The 22,957-nt window shown below is 39.7% G+C and overlaps 1 long non-coding RNA gene across 1 annotated transcript; it reads right to left on the minus strand.

Moving 5' to 3' along the window:
• Positions 1-12,112: 12,112 nt before the first annotated feature.
• Positions 12,113-13,763, minus strand: LOC124255011. Its single transcript, XR_006892608.1, has 3 exons — positions 13,619-13,763; positions 12,650-12,655; positions 12,113-12,142 (listed from the first exon to the last, which is right to left on the minus strand). It is a non-coding gene; the product is annotated as an uncharacterized LOC124255011 (long non-coding RNA).
• Positions 13,764-22,957: the final 9,194 nt, after the last annotated feature.

The raw sequence follows: 22,957 nt of genomic DNA on the forward strand, positions 1-22,957 counted from the left end.
ATCGGCTTTGTGCAAGTGGATTAGGGCAATTGTATGGTGATTGTTAAGTTGATTGTAGGGGCCTAAGATTGATTGTAACTAAGATTGCTCTGTGCAAGTGGGCCCTGGTCTAAATACATGTAGGTAGGCTTATGTTGGTGAAACAGTAATAGTATGGATGAGTGAGGTTTTGGAGCCTGGTCTAAATATATAAGCTATTGAGAGGTAGTGTGGTGGGGATTTGTTCTGAAAGTTCTAAATTTTATGGATTAGGTTTGAGTTTTGCAGGAAGGTGGCTATGGCGTGGAAGATAGTTGACGGGTTGAGGGGGATTTAAGAGTAGATGTATATTATTGTGATATTTAGGTGGTATACTGCTGTGTAGTTGTGTGATGTTTGTTTGTTGCAGGTGGCAGTGTGTAAATATGTGTTCAATTGTTTCTGGTTGTTTGCATTGTGTACATAGTCCATCTGGGTGTCTGTTTTGTTTGTATAATGCGTGGTTTAAGTTTGTTATGCCCGTGATTAGTCTAGTGATAAGTGTGTCCATGTGTTTATTATTTGAGTAGGTGAGGGTTTTGGTGATGGGTTTGGTTATGATGGCCTTAACCCAGGTGGATTTGTTTGTATTGAAGTTGTGTTGGTAGTTTTGGTTTAGTATGTGAGATTTGATGAGTTGTTTGATTTCTGTTTTGGATGTGTGGAATTGTATGGCTGGAGAGTTTTGTGTGGTGGCTAGTTTGGCTGCTATGTCTGCTGTATTATTTCCTTTGTTGTGAGTGTGAGCTGGTATCCACATTAATGTTATGTTTTTATTTAATTGTTGTAATGAGTGGATCTGTATAATTATGTTGTGTATTAGGTCGTTACTTGATTTTGAGTGCTTGTGTTGGAGTTGTTTGACGGCGCTGAGGGAATCTGTGAGTATTAAGAGGTTGGGGTGGGGCATAGTGGGGATGAGGTGTAGTGCAGTTAGGATGGCTGTTAATTCTGCTGTGTTAATGTTTGTGTGGTTTGTATAGTGGAGGTTTGTTGTTAAGGGGGGTGTTTGTTGTACATGGATGCCTATGCCTGTGCGACTGTTTATACCGATTGAAGCGTCTGTATATATTCGGGTGTGGTTGGGGTAATTTAGGTTGATGTGGGTTTGGATGAGGTTTGTTTTGGTTTGAATGTCAGTGTTTTTAGGGAGATTTTGAAGTGTTTCTGCTAGGGTAGTATCTGTAGAGGGTGGAGGTTTGTCATGAATGTAGCTTGTTATGGGAGGTGTGTGCTGGATGGTGTTTAGGTGTTGTGAGTGTAGCAGACTGTTGAGGTGAGTGAGTAGGGGGGCTTTGTTTGGGTTGTTTTAAAAATTTTTAATAGTGGATTTTTTAGTGTTGGTGTATTTAGTTGAGATGAGTTTGTATATTGGGTTGTGTTGGGCCCCAGCCCAGTAATTGAGTGCAGTTTGGTTTATTCGTGTTTTGATTGAAGGGATGCCTGTGAGTAGGAGAAGAGTGTTGTGGGAGGTGCCAGTCCTAGTGCCTAGGGCTTGCTTAAGGGCTTTGTACTGGATGGAGTTAAGGTTGGATGGGGAGAGGGAGTGGAGGACCGGAGCAGCGTAGTCCAGTCTAGACTGTATAAGAGTTTTGTATATATTAATAAGTGTTTGTTTGTCGGCTCCCCAGTTTGTTCCACTGATAGCACGCATGAGGTTTAAATCTTTTTGACATGAGTTGACCAGATTATTAATATGGGGTGTCCATGTCATGTGTTGGTCAAAGGTTACACCTAGAAATTTTGCCTCCTTTTCGAACTTGATTTCCTGGTTATTAAGATGGAGTTTGGGTGAATAATTTTGCATTCTTTGCTTTTTCAATAAGATGCCCACGGGTTTTTTGACGTTAATGTGGAACCCCCATTTATGGGCCCAGTTTTGGATGTGATTTAGCATTCTTTGGATTTTAATTGTGGCTTGGTTTACTGAAGTGGATGATGTCCAAAAAGAAATGTCATCAGCGAATTTTGCAGTAGAAATTTCTGGCCACTTGTCCGGGAATATGTCGTTGATCATGAAGTTGAATAGTGTTGGGGATATGATGCTCCCCTGGGGGGTTCCATTTTCTAGTGGAAAAGGATCCGAGACCGTGTATGGCATTTTCCTGTAATTTTTTAATAAGGCCGTTATGCCAAATCATGTCGAAAGCTTTGCTAAAATCGATGAAAATGGCCAGCGTGTATTGTTTTTGTGCTTGGGCTACCTTTATATCATGCTCCAAATGTAAAATGTGATCTAAAGTTTGCCTATTTGGAGTGAAGCCACTCTGGTCCTGTTTGATTAAGCTATGGGTTTGGATTTGATGTTTTAGTCTATTATTAACTATAGACTCAAGTGTTTTACATAAATGTGAGGTAAGTGATATAGGGCGAAATGAATCTGGGGAGTTGATGGGTTTCCCTGGCTTTAGGATTGGCACCACCTTAGCTGTTTTCCAAGAAGATGGTATGTTTCCTGTGGTCCAGATTTGGTTAAATAGTGTAAGTGTTAAGTTGAGCAAGTTTGAAGGTAATTTGTTAAGTATAGTGTATGTGATGTTATCTGGACCAGGGGCTGAGGCTGTTTTTTTATGTTTAAGAGCTGCCTTGAGTTCGTGTATATTAATGTTTTTGTTTATGGGTAGGTGTGAGTGGGGTGGTTCAGGTGATGGTCTAGAAGCCAGACCCCCCAAATGGTGAAAATGTGGTGCAGTTCTGGCGACCAAACGGGATGTGATTTTCCACAATCAGGAATGATTTAGCTTTGATTTAAAGCCGGTTGTCATCAGCTACTGTGCGTGACTACCGTACAGAGGCCCTTTTAAGGTGCAACATGTCATGTCAGTTATGGCAATATTTTAACCGATAACTGGGTGGTTTAATTTAATAACTTTGATTTGGAGTGACCGATTTTCATCAAAATTGTAGTTTTGGAATGCTCAGATCATGATTGAAAATTGTGGACAATAATATTACATATATGTTCATCGCAAAAATATTTTGGTAAGGTCAAAGGTCAATTTTAATAGAAAGGGCATTTGATGAGAAAATATGAGTTGAACTTTACAAATCAAAGGTAATTGTTTCCAACATAATGTTTTTCTAATTCAGCTATATCATTTGAAGATCATATATACCTTTGGTTTGCACTGTATGCATGAAAAAAACATTACAAGGAAACAAAAGTTGGTACTTTGTATCTAGATCAGCAAAATATAATATAATGTCTGTTCAACAGTAAAAGCTCCATGCTTTAGATAGCAAATATGTCGATGATACTGTCGGACTATCTCTAAAATCACACAACATAACAGAAAGCTCTTAAATGTAAAATTCTATTATTCCAGATGTCTTTCTTTGCTCATCAAAGAATGATGAGTCAGCCATGTCATCTTAACTCAAGCAACATTTCCTTCATATCAATTCGTGTCTATTGTTCCTAATAGTCATAGTGTATTCCTAGTTGACATGGTAGCCAATGTCAACAATGTCAAGATCACGGGAACATGTTTCAAGTCCACATCCACATGCCGAAGTACACAACAGGTTCAACCTCTTTGACACCTTCCTGTACATTGATTTTTACATGCACAGTTATGAAGTTAAAGAAGGTCCACGGAAACCATTTAGTCTTAACTTATTTGCAACTTTATCAATTTTACAAATTTAAGGTAATTTTACCAAAATTATGTTTTTATAATTCAGCTATATCATTTGAAGATCATACATATCTTTGGTTGGCACTGCATGCATGAAACACAACAATTCAACTGATGTCAGAAGGAGATATGTTTTGATAAGTGTCAATATTGTTTATATATGTGTCACTTCACGCTCCAGCTGCAATGACATGCCGTGAAACCCTTACAGTTGATGGATAATAGTATGACATCCTAATGAAAGGTTTACAAGTGACATTATGGTGTTCCATTTTTTCTGTTTACAATGTGAAATATTACGACTTTGGTTTTCTTTATTTATTTTACACCAGCAAAAGATATGACACACTGATCAGAAAGGCGTTATGGTATCTTACCACCAAATGTACACACCCGTCATATACCTCTGAAATACACAGTATTCCCAATGCATTCCTTTTGATTGTAATATAGGTGATGTAATTTCCGACTCTTTTCTAAGTTTACTTGGGTTCGAAAAATGAATATTTCTTTAGGTGGAAAAACATTTGTAAATTTGCAAGTTTTCATGGCTTAAAACCTTGTGCATCATTCCGGATATCAAGGGTATATATTTGAACACATTATATATGCTCATGTTACCAGTACTAAAACAAAATGGTCACAGAAAATCTGGGTTCAAATTGTGTTATTCACATTGAGGTTTGATAGTTGTTTAGGCTTTGCAATATGTTATTACCCTCTCCTGGTTTATTGGGAGTTCACTGACAACAACATTACAGTTTGCAACATGTTTCGCATCCATGCATTATACAGCGCTGTTCTTGATTAATGATTCATGCATTCAATCAAAAACAAAACATCTGTAAAAATACTTGTGATCGAAACCTGCTTAAAGCTGCATTAGTCACAGGTACTTTCACACAGTGTTGTTTTACTTTTCAAAGTTCTTTTAGGTAAGCTTTTTTTCAAATGCATTGATTTAGTATTTCAAGCAACGCTGCAGGTTATCTGGATGTCTGGACGTATCAACGCATTAACGCCTTGAACATATACCTCCCATCTTTCCTCTATCTCCACTACCCCATGGATAATTGAAGAAAATAATCATCCTGATTAAGAGATCGCACAAGCAGTCGTACATACAATGTACTTGGATTAACCTTTCCATATTCCATACAATATCAAACAAATATTCATTATCATGAATACACAACGTTTCTAGGCTACTAAGAAGCAGCCTAGAAACGTTGTGTTGTAAATAATAAAGAAGTTGTAAATCCATACCACACGTTGTTATGTTATCTTCCAACTTCTAAATGCCCATCAAGCATCCACATGTTGATCAGTTTACAGTGCAAACATTATGAAAATTTACCCATGAATAAATATAGTGATTACGATGTAGTTGTGTGGCATTTCACCAATCAGGACACACACACACACACACACACACACACACACACACACACACACTGACGTAACCAGGAAAAACTGGGAGCTGATGGTACAAACAAAAAGTAGGTGTCTTCATTCGATACTCACTGTATTAGTGAGAAAATAATCGATTAATCCTGCTTAGGTGGATTTCATCTTGAATAGCCCCAGCCCATACAAATACCATTATACCAAGCGGAAGCCTCTGCAAATAGGAAATTTTGATAGCAATATATAACTCCGTATATACTGAATTAGCCCCAGTGAGTTCGGAGACTCAGAACTAGGCTGGCTTCATTTTGGACTATTGCATTACAGAAGGGGCTGGGCCGAAAGTTTGGAGAATGAGACAGACTACTGGCATGTGTAAGGTACCAGCGATACAGAGCGAATGTGGCTCTTACAAGGAGGGAAACGCATTTAAAAACCTTAATCCTGGTAATATTAGCATTCGGAAACTAAATATATAGATCTGGGCAAGCATTTGAAACACACTCTGCTGATCACAGCTGTTGGAACAATGCAGTTGACTACAGCCGACTTGGTAATGTTCATCTGGGTGAGGTCTGTCAATATGTTAGAGCTGACGTTGTACTGTAACGTGCGTCAGCTGATGAATATAGTGATTGACGTGAGCCAATTCCATGATACGATAACTATTGTCAGTTCATTCACTCTCTGCTTGAAGGACAACGTAGTCATGCGACATATGGAAATCAGGAAAGGAACGACAGTTGGTCTTTTAGTATCCATCTAGACGAGGTCATTCAATACTGTCAATATGTATAGACGATTCAAGGTTTTCCGCGCAAAATATAATTCTAAAGCGTCTGTCAACGTATATACCAACTTCTGTGCGTTATTAATTAAATGCAGCTTGACAACTGTCTCTCTGAGGTACGACTTATGCAGAGACCAGAAAAGATATTGGCGACATACATTCTGTTGTCAGTAATAGCATTTGGAATGATCTACAATAGATATCATGAGACTGACTATGCATTTATTCATTAACCATTCTCACAGGTTCACAAATATGTTGGGCCAAAATTACTGTTCAGCAACCCATGTTGTAAGAGCAAACTAATATGATCGGGTGGTCGTTCTCACTTACTTGTTTGATGCATGCCATCGTATCCCACTTGTGAAGATCGATGCTCATAGTGTCAGGACCATGCTATGTGTAACTCTTTTGTGTATATCATTACATATTACTAAAACCAAGGTATGCATATTTTTATGAACGTTACAGTAGAAGCAAGATGTTTATATGAATATTGTCTAGGAATTTCTTTTTGAGTTGTCCACAAAACTAGGCACTTAATGTTTTGTATTTAAAGCAGTACGTTTCTCCCGTAATAGATCTTCATCAAATATTCCTCTGTTCCTCTGTTATAAGGTTGCAAATAAGTTAGGACTAAATCGTTTCCGTGGACCTTCTTCAACATATCTGTGCATATAAACGCCAATGTACAGGAAGGAGTAGCTGCAAGAGGTTGAACCTGTTGTGTGCTTCGGCATGTGGATGTGGACATGAAACATGTTCCCGTGATCTTGACAGTGTTGACATTGACTAACATGTCAACTGGGAATACACTATGACTATTAAGAACAATAAATACGAATTGATATGAAGGTAATGTTGCTTGTGTTATGATGGCATGACTGTGTGTAAGATACCAAAACGCCTTTCTGATGAGTGTGTCATATCTTTTACAATGTATCAATGATTGCTGGTGTGAAATAAAGAAAGAAAACCAAAGTCGTAATATTTCACATTGTAAACAGAAAAAATGGAACACCATAATGTCAATTGTAAACCTTCCATTAGGATGTCATATTATTATCCATCAGCTTTAAGGGTTTCACGGCATGTCAGTGCAATACTGACACTTATCTCCTTCTGACATCAGCTGAATTGTTGTTTCTGCTAGAATGTCAATAAACGCAAATTTGTATGATAGTTCAACAGTATCTTCGACATATTTAGTATTGTTGATACTTTGTAAAGCATGGAGCTGAAATTATCTTATGTTTTGCTGATCTAAATACAAAGTACCAACCTTTATTTCCTTGTAATGGTTTTTCATGAATACAACGCCAACCAAAGGTTTATATGATCTTCAAATGATATAGCTGAATCAAAAACATATAATTTTGGAAAAACTACCTTTAATTTGTAAAGTTCAACTCACATTTTCTCTTCAAATGCCCTTTCTATTAAAACTGACCTTTGACCTTACCAAAATATTTGTAATATTATTGTCCACAATTGTAAATCATGGTCTGATCATTCAAAAACTATTTTTGTTATGAAAATCGTTCAAACCAAACCAGAGTTATTAAATTAAACCACCCAGTTATCGGTTAAAAATTGCCATAACTGACATGACATGTTGCACCTTAAAAGGGCCTCTGTACCTTAGTCACGCACGGTAGCTGATGACAACCGGCTTTAAATCAAAGCCAAATCATTCCTGATTGTGAAAGATCACATTCCATTCCCTCGCCAGAACTGCATCACATTTTCACCATTTGGGGAGTCTGGCTTCTAGACCATGAGTGGGGTGGATGGTTTTTTAATGATGTTTTGGAAATTTGCTGTGTAGTTGGTGGAGCTACTAGTGTTCGAAAAGTGGGCAGCAACTGTATTAGCTTTTTCTTTATTTGTGGGGAGGTTCGGAAGGTTTGGTTGAATTATAGATTTGGAATTTCCCTGAATAGCTTTAAATTTTTTCCACATTTTTCTGGAGTTGTGTTGGTTTAGCCTCAGGGTCGAGCAAAATTTTCTCCAATGTTCCTTTTTTGCTGCCTTGATTAGTTGTTTTGTGTTGTTTCTGAGTTTTTTGGCCAAATGTAATTTCGAACGGTCCCTCTTTGATTTATTGAGGGCCTTTTTTCGTGCCTTTCTGGCATTGATAACGTCTGGGCTCCACCATGGGACTGTTTTCTGTGCTTGGGTGGTCCGAAAGGTGGGTATGCATGTATTTGTTGTATCAATGATGGTGTTGGTAAGCTGTGTGTTCAAGGTTTCTGTGTCAGTGTTAATAATGTTGGATGGGTCTACTTGTTTGCATAGTTTAGTGATTTATTCCAGTCTGCTTTGTGTACATTGTATTTGATTTCTGTGCTGGGGGTGGGGGTAGTGTTAGGATTTGTTTGTGGTTCTGGTGCAAGTAGTGTAGATATGGTAATTTTGATGGGGCAGTGGTGGGTGGGTGGGTGGGTGCGTGCGCGTGCGCGCGCGGCGCGGCGCGTCGCGCGCGTCGCGTTAACATTTGATGTCACTTTGGCAATTTTCAGCCATATCGTCACTCGATCAAGTTATAGATTAATACTGACTGACTGACTGAGTTTGGTTTTACGCCGCTTTTAGCAATAATCCAGCAACATCACGGCGGGGGACACCAGAAATGGGCTTCACACATTGTGCCCATGTGGGGATTCGAACCCGGGTCTTCGGCGTGACGAGCGAACGCTCTAACCTGTAGGCTACCCCACCGCCCCTATAGATTAATAAGAAGGAAGGGAAAATATTAATAAAAATTAAAAGAAAATCATAAAAACCTGTCAACGAAGGACAGTAAAACAACTAGATTATCACAGATAGAAATTGAAAACTAGTAACCAGTACTTACATAGTTTTGACAAAATAGAACTTTATGAAACAATGCATAAAGATAGTTCGCTCGTTCTCATGCTTTGCTTCTGAAGGCGATTAAAAACGTAGGGAGATTGCTGTATATATTCATCACTGAATTTCTGACCGTCTCACAAGGAATTATAACGCGTTGGCGAACCGTGTATTTTCCAATGTTTCACTGTCTACACGTAGCAAAACTATCAATATGGGATTTGTGTATATTTTACCGGAACATCCCCCATTACACAGCATCAACGCACAAGGCTTTATGTAGAGTGTAGGGATTCACATTGTTAACTGGTTGTAGCGAGGAATTTCTTGTTGACGACGAGTCTGATGTTGTCCTACTTCAGCTCGGTGGCATGTATGCGACTGACAACTTTCGTGAATCGCAAGACCGTGAAATAAATCGATTTGCTGTGTCTGTTGGACTTGTGAGTGTGAGGTATTCACATTGTTAACGGCCGTATTTCAGGGGATTTAACTGGAGCGTTCATATGTATTACTCATTACGGTACAAGTCTAATAGATTATACCATTGTATCTTCTAGTCTGTTTCAGTATATATCTGGTCGTAAGTCCCCAAACATTCAAGGTAAATTAAAAGTTTTCACTTTTTTAATCGTAGAATATGTGTGATTTTAATATATGGCTAGATTTGTCTATATTGCTAGATTTTGTAAATAATTACCCAAAGAACAGTGTCATACATTCCCCAATCAATGCGTGCACTGACAATGGTAAGTATGGTTTACTTACCAATATATCCAACTCCAAAACTCAGACAATTACCTGTTTCACAATATGCCGTGATTACAATGAATGTCTTCCGTTTGGATCAATAAACTGCCGTTTAACATGAACGTTGGGGTATACCCTCCTCCGAGAAAACACTTCATCAGTTGAATGAAATGTGGCATGAAAACATGTTAGGTTGATGATATGGTGTCGTCTCAGGACTCGATTTTCCACTAGTCTCAGGACACCGACCTGCGGTTTCCTTTGAAGGTTAGGTTCTGATTAGGCTTAATTAGCGTTGCGGATAATCTACTCTAGATGTTTTGATAAGGTGAACTCGTCGCACATATCACTTCCAATTGATTGAAAAGTTTACAATAACACTTAGCAGAGTGCCAATATTGAACACTGTTCATATCTTTGGTATAAATATCTATGGAATGGCCAAAGGATTCACATTCGATTTCGAAATGGCAAATGCACAGCTCGATCAGAGATTCATCCCAACAGCTCGCGGCAGTCGTTACTTGGTTGTTGGCGGGTTCATGTACAGAGTCAGCAAAGAAAACGAGACTGGATATCATGGATATGTACTGCAAAAGACTGATGAAGACCGCTGCCGACAACTTCGGAGACTACATGGCCAACTTCTGGGTGGAGGGAGATCTGCACATGACGCAATGGAACCACCACAACACAGATGGGCCAAGAACATACAACCACCTAGAAGGGTGGCATTCACGCCTGAAGAAATACGTCGGCAAGGCTCATCCAAACATTTTCGAGATTGTGTCGTTGCAGTCACGAGAACAGACCAACACCGAAAACAAGCTGGTCCAGTATGCGGCTGGCCAGAAGCGTCCGTCCAAGAAGAGGAAATACAGGGATTTGGAGCGACGACTGGATGACATTTGTCCCCAGCTTGAACAAGGAACACTGTCCGTGAGGCAGTTTGCTGATTCTGCATCCCACCTATTGCATTTAGGTTAAAATCTGTGAAAAAATGTATGCTATAGGAATTTACGATGTATTTATTAAAAATTAAATCTGTAATCTGTTGTCATCTTCTCATTAGGTGCGCTCTCATCCGCATAATCCGGATTACCCTCCTCTAACAACTCTTTAAACCTGCATTGTCCTCGTAATTCATTATTAATTGGCCAAATGAAACTAGTCTCAGGACGTCGACCTTTATATTGGTGGAGTCTACTAATGCCTACAGTGAATAATGCCTACAGTGTTAAATAAACAACTTTACGCACCAGTGCTGCTGATTGCACCTGCCTTCAACCTTTCAATAAAGTGGCATTGTCCTATTTCAAAGTGCACTAATGCCTACAGTATATAGAAAACAGTAACTTTCTATGTTGAGAGACATTTTATTTGGTCATTCATATACATATGTACATTCATATACATATCTTTCACATTGTTGTCATATTTTTATTCATATCTTTCACATAGTAGTTTGTTTTGAGATAAATAAATTTACATAAATAAACATAATCATTTATTTGGATTAAAATGTAATTAAAACTTAATTTGATTCATGATTATATATACATATATACATCTTTCACACAGTCAACTACCACATTCATTAATAAAGTCATTGTGGTAACCAAAAGTAATTTACATGTATACACACAGTTTCACACATTCATCAACATAGTCATTTGGTTTTCAAGCTAGCTTGATCAAATATCCTGCAGCAGTCAGGAATTCCAGGGGTGTCTTGATACCAGATGTCAGCTGGGCCTTCAGACGAGTGAGTCTCTGGTCAATTTCTGTGTACGTCCTCTTGCGGGGTGGGGACGAGCCATGAGCCATCTGCACCAGCTTATTTCTCTCCGCTTTCTCCAGCTTCTGCAGAACCTTCACAAGAGCGAAAATCTTCGGGTGGGCTCTCTGGACGGTCTTGTTGAGATGCGAATGCCAACCCTCGAGATGATTGTTCGTCCTGGGGCGCTGGTGTCGTGGTGATTCCATAGTCCGGCTCGAACCGTGCATGGTCGTCTACCCAGGTGCTGGTGATGTAGTCCTGGAACTCATCCTTCTGTCCAATGGCAGGGGCGTCGTCCATGACCTCTATCCAGGCATTTTGTACCATGGCCACTGGGAGGAGGGGGAGTGCTGCTGCTCGTCTGACCCATCTGTGGACCTCAGGATCCTGCTGGTAGGCTTCGCTGAAGCCGAGGTTCTGTACTTTCCTCCAGAGAGCCTGGCTGTAGTGGAAATAGCATCCACGGACGTCGCAGTTGGGGAAGACGGTCTCAACAGCGTTGATGGCAGCGATTTCGAAATCCGTCTGGATGACATCAGGCTGAAGGGGCGATCCCGTTGTCTGCTGGATCTTGTCATTCAGGAGACGTAGCAGGCGTTCATAGGTGCGGCGTTGACGATTCGGCAGTAGACAGAAGACCAACTGGGTCATCTTCCCTCCGACTAGGCCATGGATGACGTACAGCTGATCCCAGAGAGGAGGACAGGAGTAGAAGGTGCCGTCCATGTAGAGGGTGTCCACTTCTTGCAGGAGGGTAAGGCGGTCACTTGTGGCGAAGCAGAGAATCTTGTCATCATCACCGTCATCAATGCAGAGGAAGGGCAGTCCATCTGTAGTCTCCTTGAAGAAGTCGGGTAGATTCACCTCGCTGAGCGTCTGGGGAAGTGGCGGCATCATCTTCCGTCTCTGCTTGTAGAGTCCACTCTTCATAGAATGGAACGACTTGACTGTTGCTGCTTCACCTCGGTCAAGTCGGGAAATCTCCTCATCGTAGATCACCTGAACTGGCGTCGTCTCAGTCTGTACCCGCTGCCTCAGGGAACTGGCAATCTTCAGGGCTACCTGGTCTTCTTGTGGGTGGTTGTGTGGGGTCTGATTCCGAACAAACTGTCCGACTGTCGTACACTTGCCAAAGCAGCCACCTTGAACACACTTCCAGTGTACACACGTCTGTCGCCTGTTGTTGAGTCTGTAGCGGTATCCCTCCAAGAGTACCTGCTGTCCTCCTTTCTGTGATGTGAAGTATTCGACTTTCTTGGGATTTGCCATGAATTGCAATGAAGATTTGTATCGCAAGCATTTTAAAGCAATACATTTCCTTCTCCCTTTAATAATCTCTCATTTAATTACTCTATTCTTCAATTTTAAAGCAATACATTTCCTTCTCCCTTTAATAATCTCTCTATTAATTACTTTACTCTTCAATTTCCTTCTCGTGTGAGAACTAAATGCTTATGGAATTATCAAAACATAAGCTAGCTAACGATTTAATACTCTTGATCTTACTCTTTACTCTCCTTGCTGGCCTCCCCTAATCCCTTTGTAGGCAATAGTGCACACTAAGTGGAACAATCTACTTGTGTGCAGGTAAGCGTATCGCTGTCACTGCAAACGTTGTAGCTATTATTCCCTGTAGGCATTATTCACTGTAGGCATTATATTACCTTTATATTTCACTCAACCGTTTGGTCGAAAGGTCGGCTTTATGAGCCTGAACCGATGATATGTTGATGTGCTTTGTGCACTGGTGCATGCAAATGTTTTCGTGTGGATGTTATACAACTAAATTCACATGCACAACTGAACGAGAATTTGATCGAAACCTGTTTTAAATATAATATATTGTACTTGATTGCACTGTGACAAGAAGTTGTAGTTATAAAACATTATTCGTAACATATTTATGTTTGTCCCTGCATTACCCCTGTAGCACGTTATATCTCAGTAAACTACAGATCTTGTACTTTTGTTGGTTTGAGTCCCATCCGCGATGCGAACCCACACTCCTTGAGTCAGGCATCTAATCGCCAGCACACCAAGTCAACCATCTAACCCACTTTGCCACGGCAGGTTCCACAAAAATGGAAGTTGGGCAATTGGTAGTCTAGACCACGACCAAAAACTATGAATACACAATACTATTTACAAAGTGGTCAAATGTATATTTGGGATAATACTTTCTTTGTGTACGTATTGTTACTTATGTGCCCTCTCAAGTGTACAATAATTATGTATGTTCAACCCCGTATACAGCCACTAGCATCTCGGTTGCTAATTTAATCTACCGTTAATAAAATATAACTATCTATATACAGAACATATTAATCAAATTTGTGCACCAATCCAATTTTTTTTAAAAACAAGAATTACAAACGAACTCACGTTAACGGGCGTGGTGGGCAGCTGTCTGAGGTGTCAGGATAGTGATCCAGCGAACTTGAGATGCGGGATCGAGCTCACCTGTGACTGGGTGTAAAAACCTTGGAGTCAACTTTTTGTGCAGACTCTTTCGGTGTTGTACAGTACACAAGCCTTTGCACTTAAAAGAATCCACGAATCCGTTGGTAAATGACCAGATTGTGGCGACATGAATACGTACAAACACCTAGTTGCGGGTACAGCAACGTGCAGTAAACATGGACAAAGTACTGTGACAATGTGTCCCAGTCCAACCAGCTGTGAATGGGTACTTTGTAAGGATGGGAAAGCTACATTAACTCGGTGCGCCTAGTGGCTGCAAGAATTGTATGCTCAAGGGACTCACGCTATGATGCAACCGATCTGTTCTCCCGCGTAAACGCTCATCTGATAGTGAACTACCTGAGAGAAGTTGATCTGTATCATAAATTGTAACTGTGTAATGTGACTAGCAAATTGCCTGCCTTTAAATTTAGTGCTATGCCTTTTTCTGTCTTTAAATGACAATGTAATGAATATGTTTCTGCAATAACACTCAGGGGATTTGAGATTGGGATTTGAGATTGGCAATACGATGCGCCGTTTTAAATTGACATTCAATGATCGAGGGGAAAAAGCGCCTTTGATCAGCCGAGCTGGATATCGGCGCAATAATAATAATAATAAAGAGATCCTTTTATGGATTTTACACTGAAACATTTATTTAATATGATGGAAAACTCAACACAGTCAAGCAGGACATGCTTGACCGTGATTTATTCTGATGTGCTCCTTGACTATTAACCTCGTCAGTGACTGTTTCTTGAAACTAAAGCAGAGCATCAGACCAGATGCAAACTTTGATTACCATAAAGTCATGCTTGTAAGTGGTCACTGACAATGGACCTTGAGTTGTCTGTCAAGCATGCAATTTGTTGTCCTGTGTGAAGACTTGTTTCAGATACTGGAGTTCGGAGGTAAGATGTTGCTTGGCGGAGCAGAAGCATCATGACCCCTCCAAACCCGAGTAAAGGAGCATCCGACCTCAGTATTAAAACTTGATTCCACACCAGCCCTATCAGATCACATCCAAGACAATTCCGACAACAGGATCCAGTGGACAGAGCCTAAACCCTAACAGCCAACCTCAAAATCTTAAGCTCTGGACACTCCAAGAAGCTATCTACATCAAAAGACTCAAGCCATCAAACGACCGTGACAAAAGTTATTCCATACTTCATGCATACTACCAACTCATGAAAGACCCTCATGATCGATAATACCGCCAATACATGTCAAGCTGATTTACGCCTTATTTCCAAGCGTATGATAAACAAATTGCTGGTAATTGGATGTAGTCCCTTCCAATCCTGTTTGTCGTGAGATTATGGTCTCACAATTCTATCTTTGCCCCCGATACCTGACCTTATCAGCTAAAAATCCTTTTACCACTGGTCATATTCAACAGGAAGTCCTTCTTACTACTTACCTTGTGTGTGTCTCTTGCGATGAGGTTTTCACCATCAAGCATATTCTGCTTGACTGTGTGGACTTATCGTCTGCAAGGGACTCACGCTATGATGCAACCGATCTGTTCTCCCGCGTAAACGCTCATCTGATAGCGAACTACCTGAGGGAAGTTGATCTGTATCATAAATTGTAACTGTGTAATGTGACTAACAAATTGCCTGCCTTTAAATTTAGTGCTATGCCTTTTTCTGTCTTTAAATGACAATGTAATGAATATGTTTCTGCAATAACACTCATTTTGACTCTGTACCTACCATGTTTATTAAAGCAGACTTGTTCTCGTCACCATATGGCTGGAATAATGCCGATGTGACGTAAAGCCCAACTCAATATCAACTTACCTTGTGATTCTTTCGATTTGTAAGTCCACACCAAAACACAATTTATGCCATTCTTGAAAGATTTTTAACAGTTGGTTAAGATGGTCTCGACGTAGAGACTGTCAACAAGAGAAGTCCCCCCCCCCTAAAAAATACCCAACCCTACACGGGAAACGAATGGTATTTAACTTTAATAGTGATATAAAAAACCCATCATTGTTTCTATTATAGAAAGTAAAACGTTTGTTACACATTTATGTGTAATGTAACATGGTGAGGTCCATCTAACAAATTTAAATTCATACTATTCACACTTTCCTAAGAATCAAGTCATTGATTCAACAGAAAAATGTGATATGGGTTCTAATTTAGTTTTATATATCTAAGCTTATTGTAAGCATGGATCCTAGGTTTCAGTATGTCATTGCATCTTGTGGATCACATACTTGCTACTGACAGGTGTTGTGTACTTGTCAATGACTCCTTCCATGATTTGAATAATGGTTGATTGGCGCCATGAAAACCATTTTTATGGTTACTCATGTATCAAGTGCATAAGGTTAGATTAAAGTGGCTGTTTGGCTAAAGAGAGGTTACCATATCATTATTTATCTAGTTTAAAGGGATACAATTTCAAATTATATATCTATGTTTAAGTAAATTTGGGAATTTGATCCTTAGCAAAGTGTGAGAAGTATAGTTTCAATTGTTATCTGAATTCTTGACATAGTGCAAGTCTAATGCTGAATAAATCCATACGTGAGATGTAGCGTGAAAGGCACGTCAAACTATGCGTTAAGAGCACCTAATGTTCATAGCTTGTGTATGATGAGTAACCGTGAAGGTCCGGGTTAGGATTGGTCTTCAGTAACTCATGCTTGCCGTAAGAGGCGACTAACGGGATCGGGTGGTCAGGCTCGCTGACTTGGTTGACACATGTCATCGTTTCCCAATTGCGTAGATCGATGCTCATGCTGTTGATCACTGGACTTTCTTGTCCATACTATTTACAGACCATATAGCTGGGATATTACTGAGTGCAAGATAAAACTAAACTCACTCACTCACTTAAGTTTCATTGCTGAAGGATTGACATTAGACAACTGTTCGTTGTACAAATCTTTGTTTTACAACTGATAAATAATCCTCCCTATGTCACTGAATACATTTAATCTACAATACAATTCTTAACACCTGGAGGTCCTAACCTCTTCATTAGGGGTGTCGCGATACGCGAATGTATCGATACATCGATACATTTTTACTGACGATACGATACGCGATACATGCTTGCGTGTATCGATTCCTATTTTAAAACTTTATCGATTCAAATTTTTATGCTATATCCATCTCCGTCAAAGTCTTGATAGTAAAATTATACCAGATGGCTCCGATAAATAGATGTAGCTAGCTTTACTTAAAAAAATAAGTTGGAAACTAACAGCTTTTGTGATTGGCTAGACTATTTTGATGGACTAATCAGCGAGCGCGTACGTTGCCGGTAAGGTAATGCTATGAAAAGGCGCGATAATTATGTATCGCGATACGTATCGTATCGTGACCTTAAAATCGCGATACGTATCGTATCGTGAGATTGGTGTATCGTGACACCCCTACTCTTCATACCCCACAGAATACAGTCACAAGAAGCTTACACCAGTATTCCATTGTACTGTCTGTGGAATAAGAGCGGCTAACGGCATGTGTGTAACCTATGTGTCACATGATGTCAAATAAGTGGCATATATAGTATTCATGGACATAAGATGGTGTTTTTTTATGTTTGCAGCTCGAAAGTAAAGTTCAGCTTTAAAATGTTGAGTAAACACGAGAACACATGTAGGTTTTTTTTCTTATTCAGTAATATATATGACAAATGCTAAATCATTTCATCACTGTACAACCACTTGACACCCTACTTGAGATATTCAGTGACCATCAGTCCTCAACTGCTTACTATTTCCTGTCTTTAATTTCGGTCAGACACTTCTCTCCCTACATAACGGAAGCTGATCATTTGTGACTATACATTCAACATTATCAACAGCCATTCCATGTACACATGATTACAGTCTGACCTTGACTGGTCAACTTGAACCGGCTAACTTTGAGAGCACAGGAAGCCACACACAGGAAGCTGAACACATCAACCCTGCCAGGTCCGCACCAACTGTCACCTACTTGAATTTATTACCCACGTGGTCAACGTATGGGTAGTTGCATACTAATCTCGTACGTCACACGAGTGTCGTATCGCGTTGACCTGTGTCGTAACGACTTGACCTGAGATTCTAACGATTTGATTTGATAACCGATGACCTCTCAATTAGGTCACATTCTGACGTAACTATTTTTTCATTCATAACAAACACGTGAGTCCATTCATTCTACAACTTAAATGCATTGTGGGGAATGTAAACATCGCGAACGTTGCCGTGTCGCTGTTTAATTGTGAGTCCAACTGAGACATTATACCCGTCGAAAAACGTAAACGCAATGTTTCCACCAGTGATGTTTGCCGAATGAAGCAACTGGAAACCAAGAAGCGGGATGCTACGGAGTAGTTTACTGTAGGAGGCTGTACGAGGCGATGACAACTGACATGCATCGTGACGTCGGTTACCAAGGCAGTGACGTCATTACAGTGACGTCATGCAAATATTGTACTACAGTGCAAAACTCTTCCGCAACCTCTTTATGAAACCGGTTTCGGTTTGAAACCAAAATATTAACAAAAATACGCTCTTTTCTGAATTTAATGCATGTAAGACGTGGGTAATAAATAAAATACCACACTCGGTCTCATTACATACGATTTATACGAAACTCGTGACCTTCCTATGTTATCTGACCTCGCTTTCGCTCGGTCAGATACCATAGGAAGGACACTCGTTTGGTCAGTCGAAGTAAACTTAGCCTCAGTATTATTCGTTACCCTACTATACTGAGAGGAGTGTAACGAATAGTACTGAGACTAAGTTTACTTAGACTGCTCGTTTCGTATAATGCGTATGTAATGAGACCTCGTGTAGTATTCTCTATATATCTGTACACGCATAAGCATAAGTGATACAAATGACAGCATTAAATACTTAACATGGTTGTGAGTTTTAATGGCTGGATGAAGGTGTTTTTAACAAACATAACACCTTACACTATTTCATCCAATCACAGCTGTCACATGTCTCTTCAGTTACGGCCCGGCTCAGCGAGCAGGCGATTCTGCTGTTAGTGCACAGACAGCTCCCCATTCACGCAATAATCATATACGGGCAGACATGGCGCATGAATTTTAACAGCTACAACCGACTTGATTTAACAAAATGCGCTCTGATCTAAGTTTTGACCTAATAAATAGCTACATTCCCCCTCCTAGTGTGATATTAAATCTACGTTGAATCTAGATTTTGTTGTGTGAACACTCGAGTCGGCAAATTCATAAAATAATTGAAAATTAATCACAGACCACTAAGGTGAACCTGAAGGCCATACACACCTGGGCCGGAAAGGGGACTCCCGAAGGAGGGTGGTGTTCTACAATCGATTAGGTCACACAAAGGTCACACCTATGTGTGATTAAAAAAGAGAATGGCGGATATTCTGCTAAAAACACACACAGGGTAAAACGCTAACTGTAAATGCCGTTCGTGAGCTGGTGCTGGGCATTGAATGTTCCTGTCACAAACCAGAACAAGGATTACAAGAACAATTTATTTAAACCCCTCTATGTATATACCCTCATATTTGTCACAACAATCGCACCGCACTCGCACACACACACACCTATTTCATGACAAATATATTTTGATGCTTCCTTTTTAATAACTTATATAACTAACACAATTTTAGTTAATCATTAAGACGCAATTTCAGTTCACTGTCTGCAGCGGTCTCCAATTCACCAGCCCAGTGCAATAATCGTCGTGATAGCACAGCACTTCAGTAAAGCGACAGTCCATCATTTCCCCCTTTGACCACTCAGTTCATCCAATTGACCACCACCGTCATCTCAGTCCATCCGACTGGAGACCTCTACTGCACGTGTGGTCCCTGCAATCACCTGTGTGACCCCACCTAGCAGCAGCGGAGTGACTACAACACAAGTATATTCATATACTTTCTAAAATGTTCTTGAATTACATACTATAAAACTTTGTTCGGCATTACTAACGTTTTATTCACGTTAAAGTGGTGATATCCAGGTTTCTCTTATACAATAACAAACATGAGTGTTTCTGAACGTTAACTAGAAAGTGATTTTGTTCGTAAAAACAGATGTCTCCCCCTTCCCAAACATTCACAGTTTGGGACCTCAAACAATTCATTTGATTCCTTCAATTTCAAAATCTCTAAGTATGAAAATACGAATTATTGATAGTATGTAATAATGTTTGTTTAAGTCTTAAGTATACAACATTTGGTGAAGATGGGTGAAGTGGTTTTAGAGTTATGGTCCGAACACAAACCCTACCTTTCAAAAAGGCCAAGTCCAAATTTGTTGCCATTGAAACAGAAAAAATAAAATAAAATTGTAAGTTAAAACCCCCAAAAGGCACATAGAGATCTACATGATATGGAGGGGCAGTATAGCAAATTTGGTCAAATATTTTCCGAATTATGCTCCGGAAACGAACTTTAGTAGGTAATAAGTAATCAGCCATACACATACAATAGCATTCCTGAACCAAACAATAGCATTCCTGAACCAAACAATAGCATTCCAGAACCAAACAAAAGAAATTCCTACAGGCTCATCCTTAAAGAATGTAGGTTCATTACATTATAAATGACATTCCATAGGTTCAGTTGTTACAACAAAAGAAATTCCTACAGGCTCAGCCTTAAAGAATGTAGGTTCATTACATTATGAATGACATTCCATAGGTTCAGTTGTTACAACAAAAGAAATTTCTACAGGCTCAAAAGAAATTCCTTAAGGATCGCAAGACATTCCTTAAGGAGCGTAGAGCAGCACAAAAGACATTCCTTAAGGAACGTAGGAGTAACCATAGGGGTGAAAAGACATTCCTACAGCTACCACCCAGGTATATACAGGTGCGCTAACTCACATTCCATAGATACGGCATTTGTCAGTACACGTTCCTACTATTCAAATATCAAATTCTTATAGTTTTTCCTTGTTTTATGTAAAATATGCAATACAAGTTGTGTTACACTCCATTTAATCATGATCAATTCAAAATCAGTTTTACATGCGGTGATGAAAACTCCAGTTGGTTTTACATTTACATAAGAGATAATACAAACAATAGAAGCCACATAAAGTGAAGGTGTGAGTGTGGGTAAAGTATCTTTAGCATACACTCCCAAGACATGTCTCTGTAAGACTGAATCACACTGTATGGCACACTGCAATTCTGAGGGTTTCATGTTGATGATTACTTGATATACACGTTCCTTGCCTTATCAATTTCTATGATAGAGTTTCTTCACTCATGATGACACAACTCAAAGTTTTGGTGAGAGCAGATTTGAATTCAATTTAAAGTATCACATTTCCCGATTTCACCAGATTGAGATATTCAGTTCCTACTTCATCCTTTAAATCTATGTTTGACTGGTTTGTGTAAACTATAAGCACTTTCTTCATCAATTTGATGTAAGGAACTTTATATGGAATGACACTTATGTATCTCAATATATTTGTCACTACTTCAAATACTGTACACCTTCTTGTTTCAGTTGTCAATGATGCTATTGATGTATGTGGAACAAAAAAACATGGAAATGATGTTTTGTTGGGTATAAGAAAAATATACAAATGCAAATATCATTTTCAAAAATATCCTGCATAGTGAGAAAGTAGAATAATACTAAACTGAAGTAAGTAATTACTGGCATTTCACTCTTGACTGCTGACGGATAAGACGTCCTTTTTCAACATGAGGAGAGCTTCCGGGGATATATTTGGCCCTACACCCATGTTCACAAAGTTTGGCAAGAGCAAGTCAACAAAAACACGTCAGAGAAAAGCAATGGGATCGCTGAAAAGACAGGTTACATCTAACATGAAAAAAAGAAGGGCAACTGTGAAGGGCAAAAAGAAGACTGCACTGAAAATACAACCTGTGTCCAATATCATTATGAAACGGACTAAAGCTGCCTTGAAACGTAACATGGCTCAAAGGTATAAAAGAATGCTTCAGACTCTCTAATCACCCACTTGTGTTACATCAGTATGGAGCTTACTACCACCTGTCCAGACTGTGACAAGAGATTTACGCGAAAAGATAATTTACAAAGACATCAGAAGCAGATGCATATGCATGGATCAATTCAAGAGTTACATCCTCCTCTTCCTCAGGATAAACATCTTCCTTCTCCTCCTCCTCAGCATAAACAACTTCCTCCTCCTCCTCCTCCTCCTCCTCCTCCTCAGGATAAACAACTTTCTCCGCCTCAGGATAAACAACTTCCTCCTACTCCTCCTCAGGAGGAGCACAAGAAGCATGAACGATTCAAATTTCTGATTCCCTCCAATGGCATCATCGTTGGACCCAGTGGATGTGGAAAGTCGGTGTTTGTCTTCAACCTATTAAGACATGGATTCATTCAACCTCTACCTGACTGTATAGTCTGGTGTTATACCGTGTGGCAACCTCTTTATGATAGCATTCTTCAAACTTTACCCCAAGTACGTTTTGTGAAAGGAATACCTTACAATATGGAAGATGAAAACTACTTTGATGCCCACAACCAGAACATGATGGTGTTGGATGATTTTCTGTCTGAAGCAAAGAACGATAAGCGGATTTCCCGTCTGTTTACTCAAACCTCCCACCACAAAAATGTTATTATCTTTTTGCTATTGCAAAACCTCTTCCCAAGAGGTAAGGAATCTCGTGACATTGCTCTAAATTCACATTATGTAACACTTTTCAATTCACCAGTGGACAGACAGCAGGTGAAGTTATTTGCCAGAAGGATATTTCCTGACAACATTAGTAGATTTATGACTCTTTATGAAAAGGCTGTTGAAACACCTTATGGACACCTCACAGTGGATCTCAAACCTAGTACAAGTGAAAAGAATAGACTCCATGTCAATCTCTTGAAAACCAACCTCAATACATCTGATCAACAGAGTGGTTTGCAACAAAAACAGGTAAAAAAGGTTTCTCCAGTTTTAGACGTTCAGACAGCTTCCGACATTTGTGCTGATCACACATCCAAAGAAAGATCTCTTAGCTTTGACAACGACACTGAAGCAGCATCCATCTCGAGTGACGACACAGGACCTTTCACCATGGCCACTGCATGTACCGACTGTGGCGTATTGATAGACAATATGCATGATCTACAGCAACATATCAAAACATGGTGTCCAGCAAACACCAGTTTGAAATCCAAGAGGAAACGTCTTAGATATGATAGTGACGACAACAGTGAAGGCGATGAACAACTTCCTGTACAGAAAGGAGGAGGTTCTGCTGGAAAACAATGTCGTCGGAAG

Source organism: Haliotis rubra, unplaced genomic scaffold (genome assembly GCF_003918875.1).
Source record: "Haliotis rubra isolate DU_JTF1 unplaced genomic scaffold, ASM391887v1 Scf59, whole genome shotgun sequence".
NCBI classification, from domain to species: domain Eukaryota; kingdom Metazoa; phylum Mollusca; class Gastropoda; order Lepetellida; family Haliotidae; genus Haliotis; species Haliotis rubra.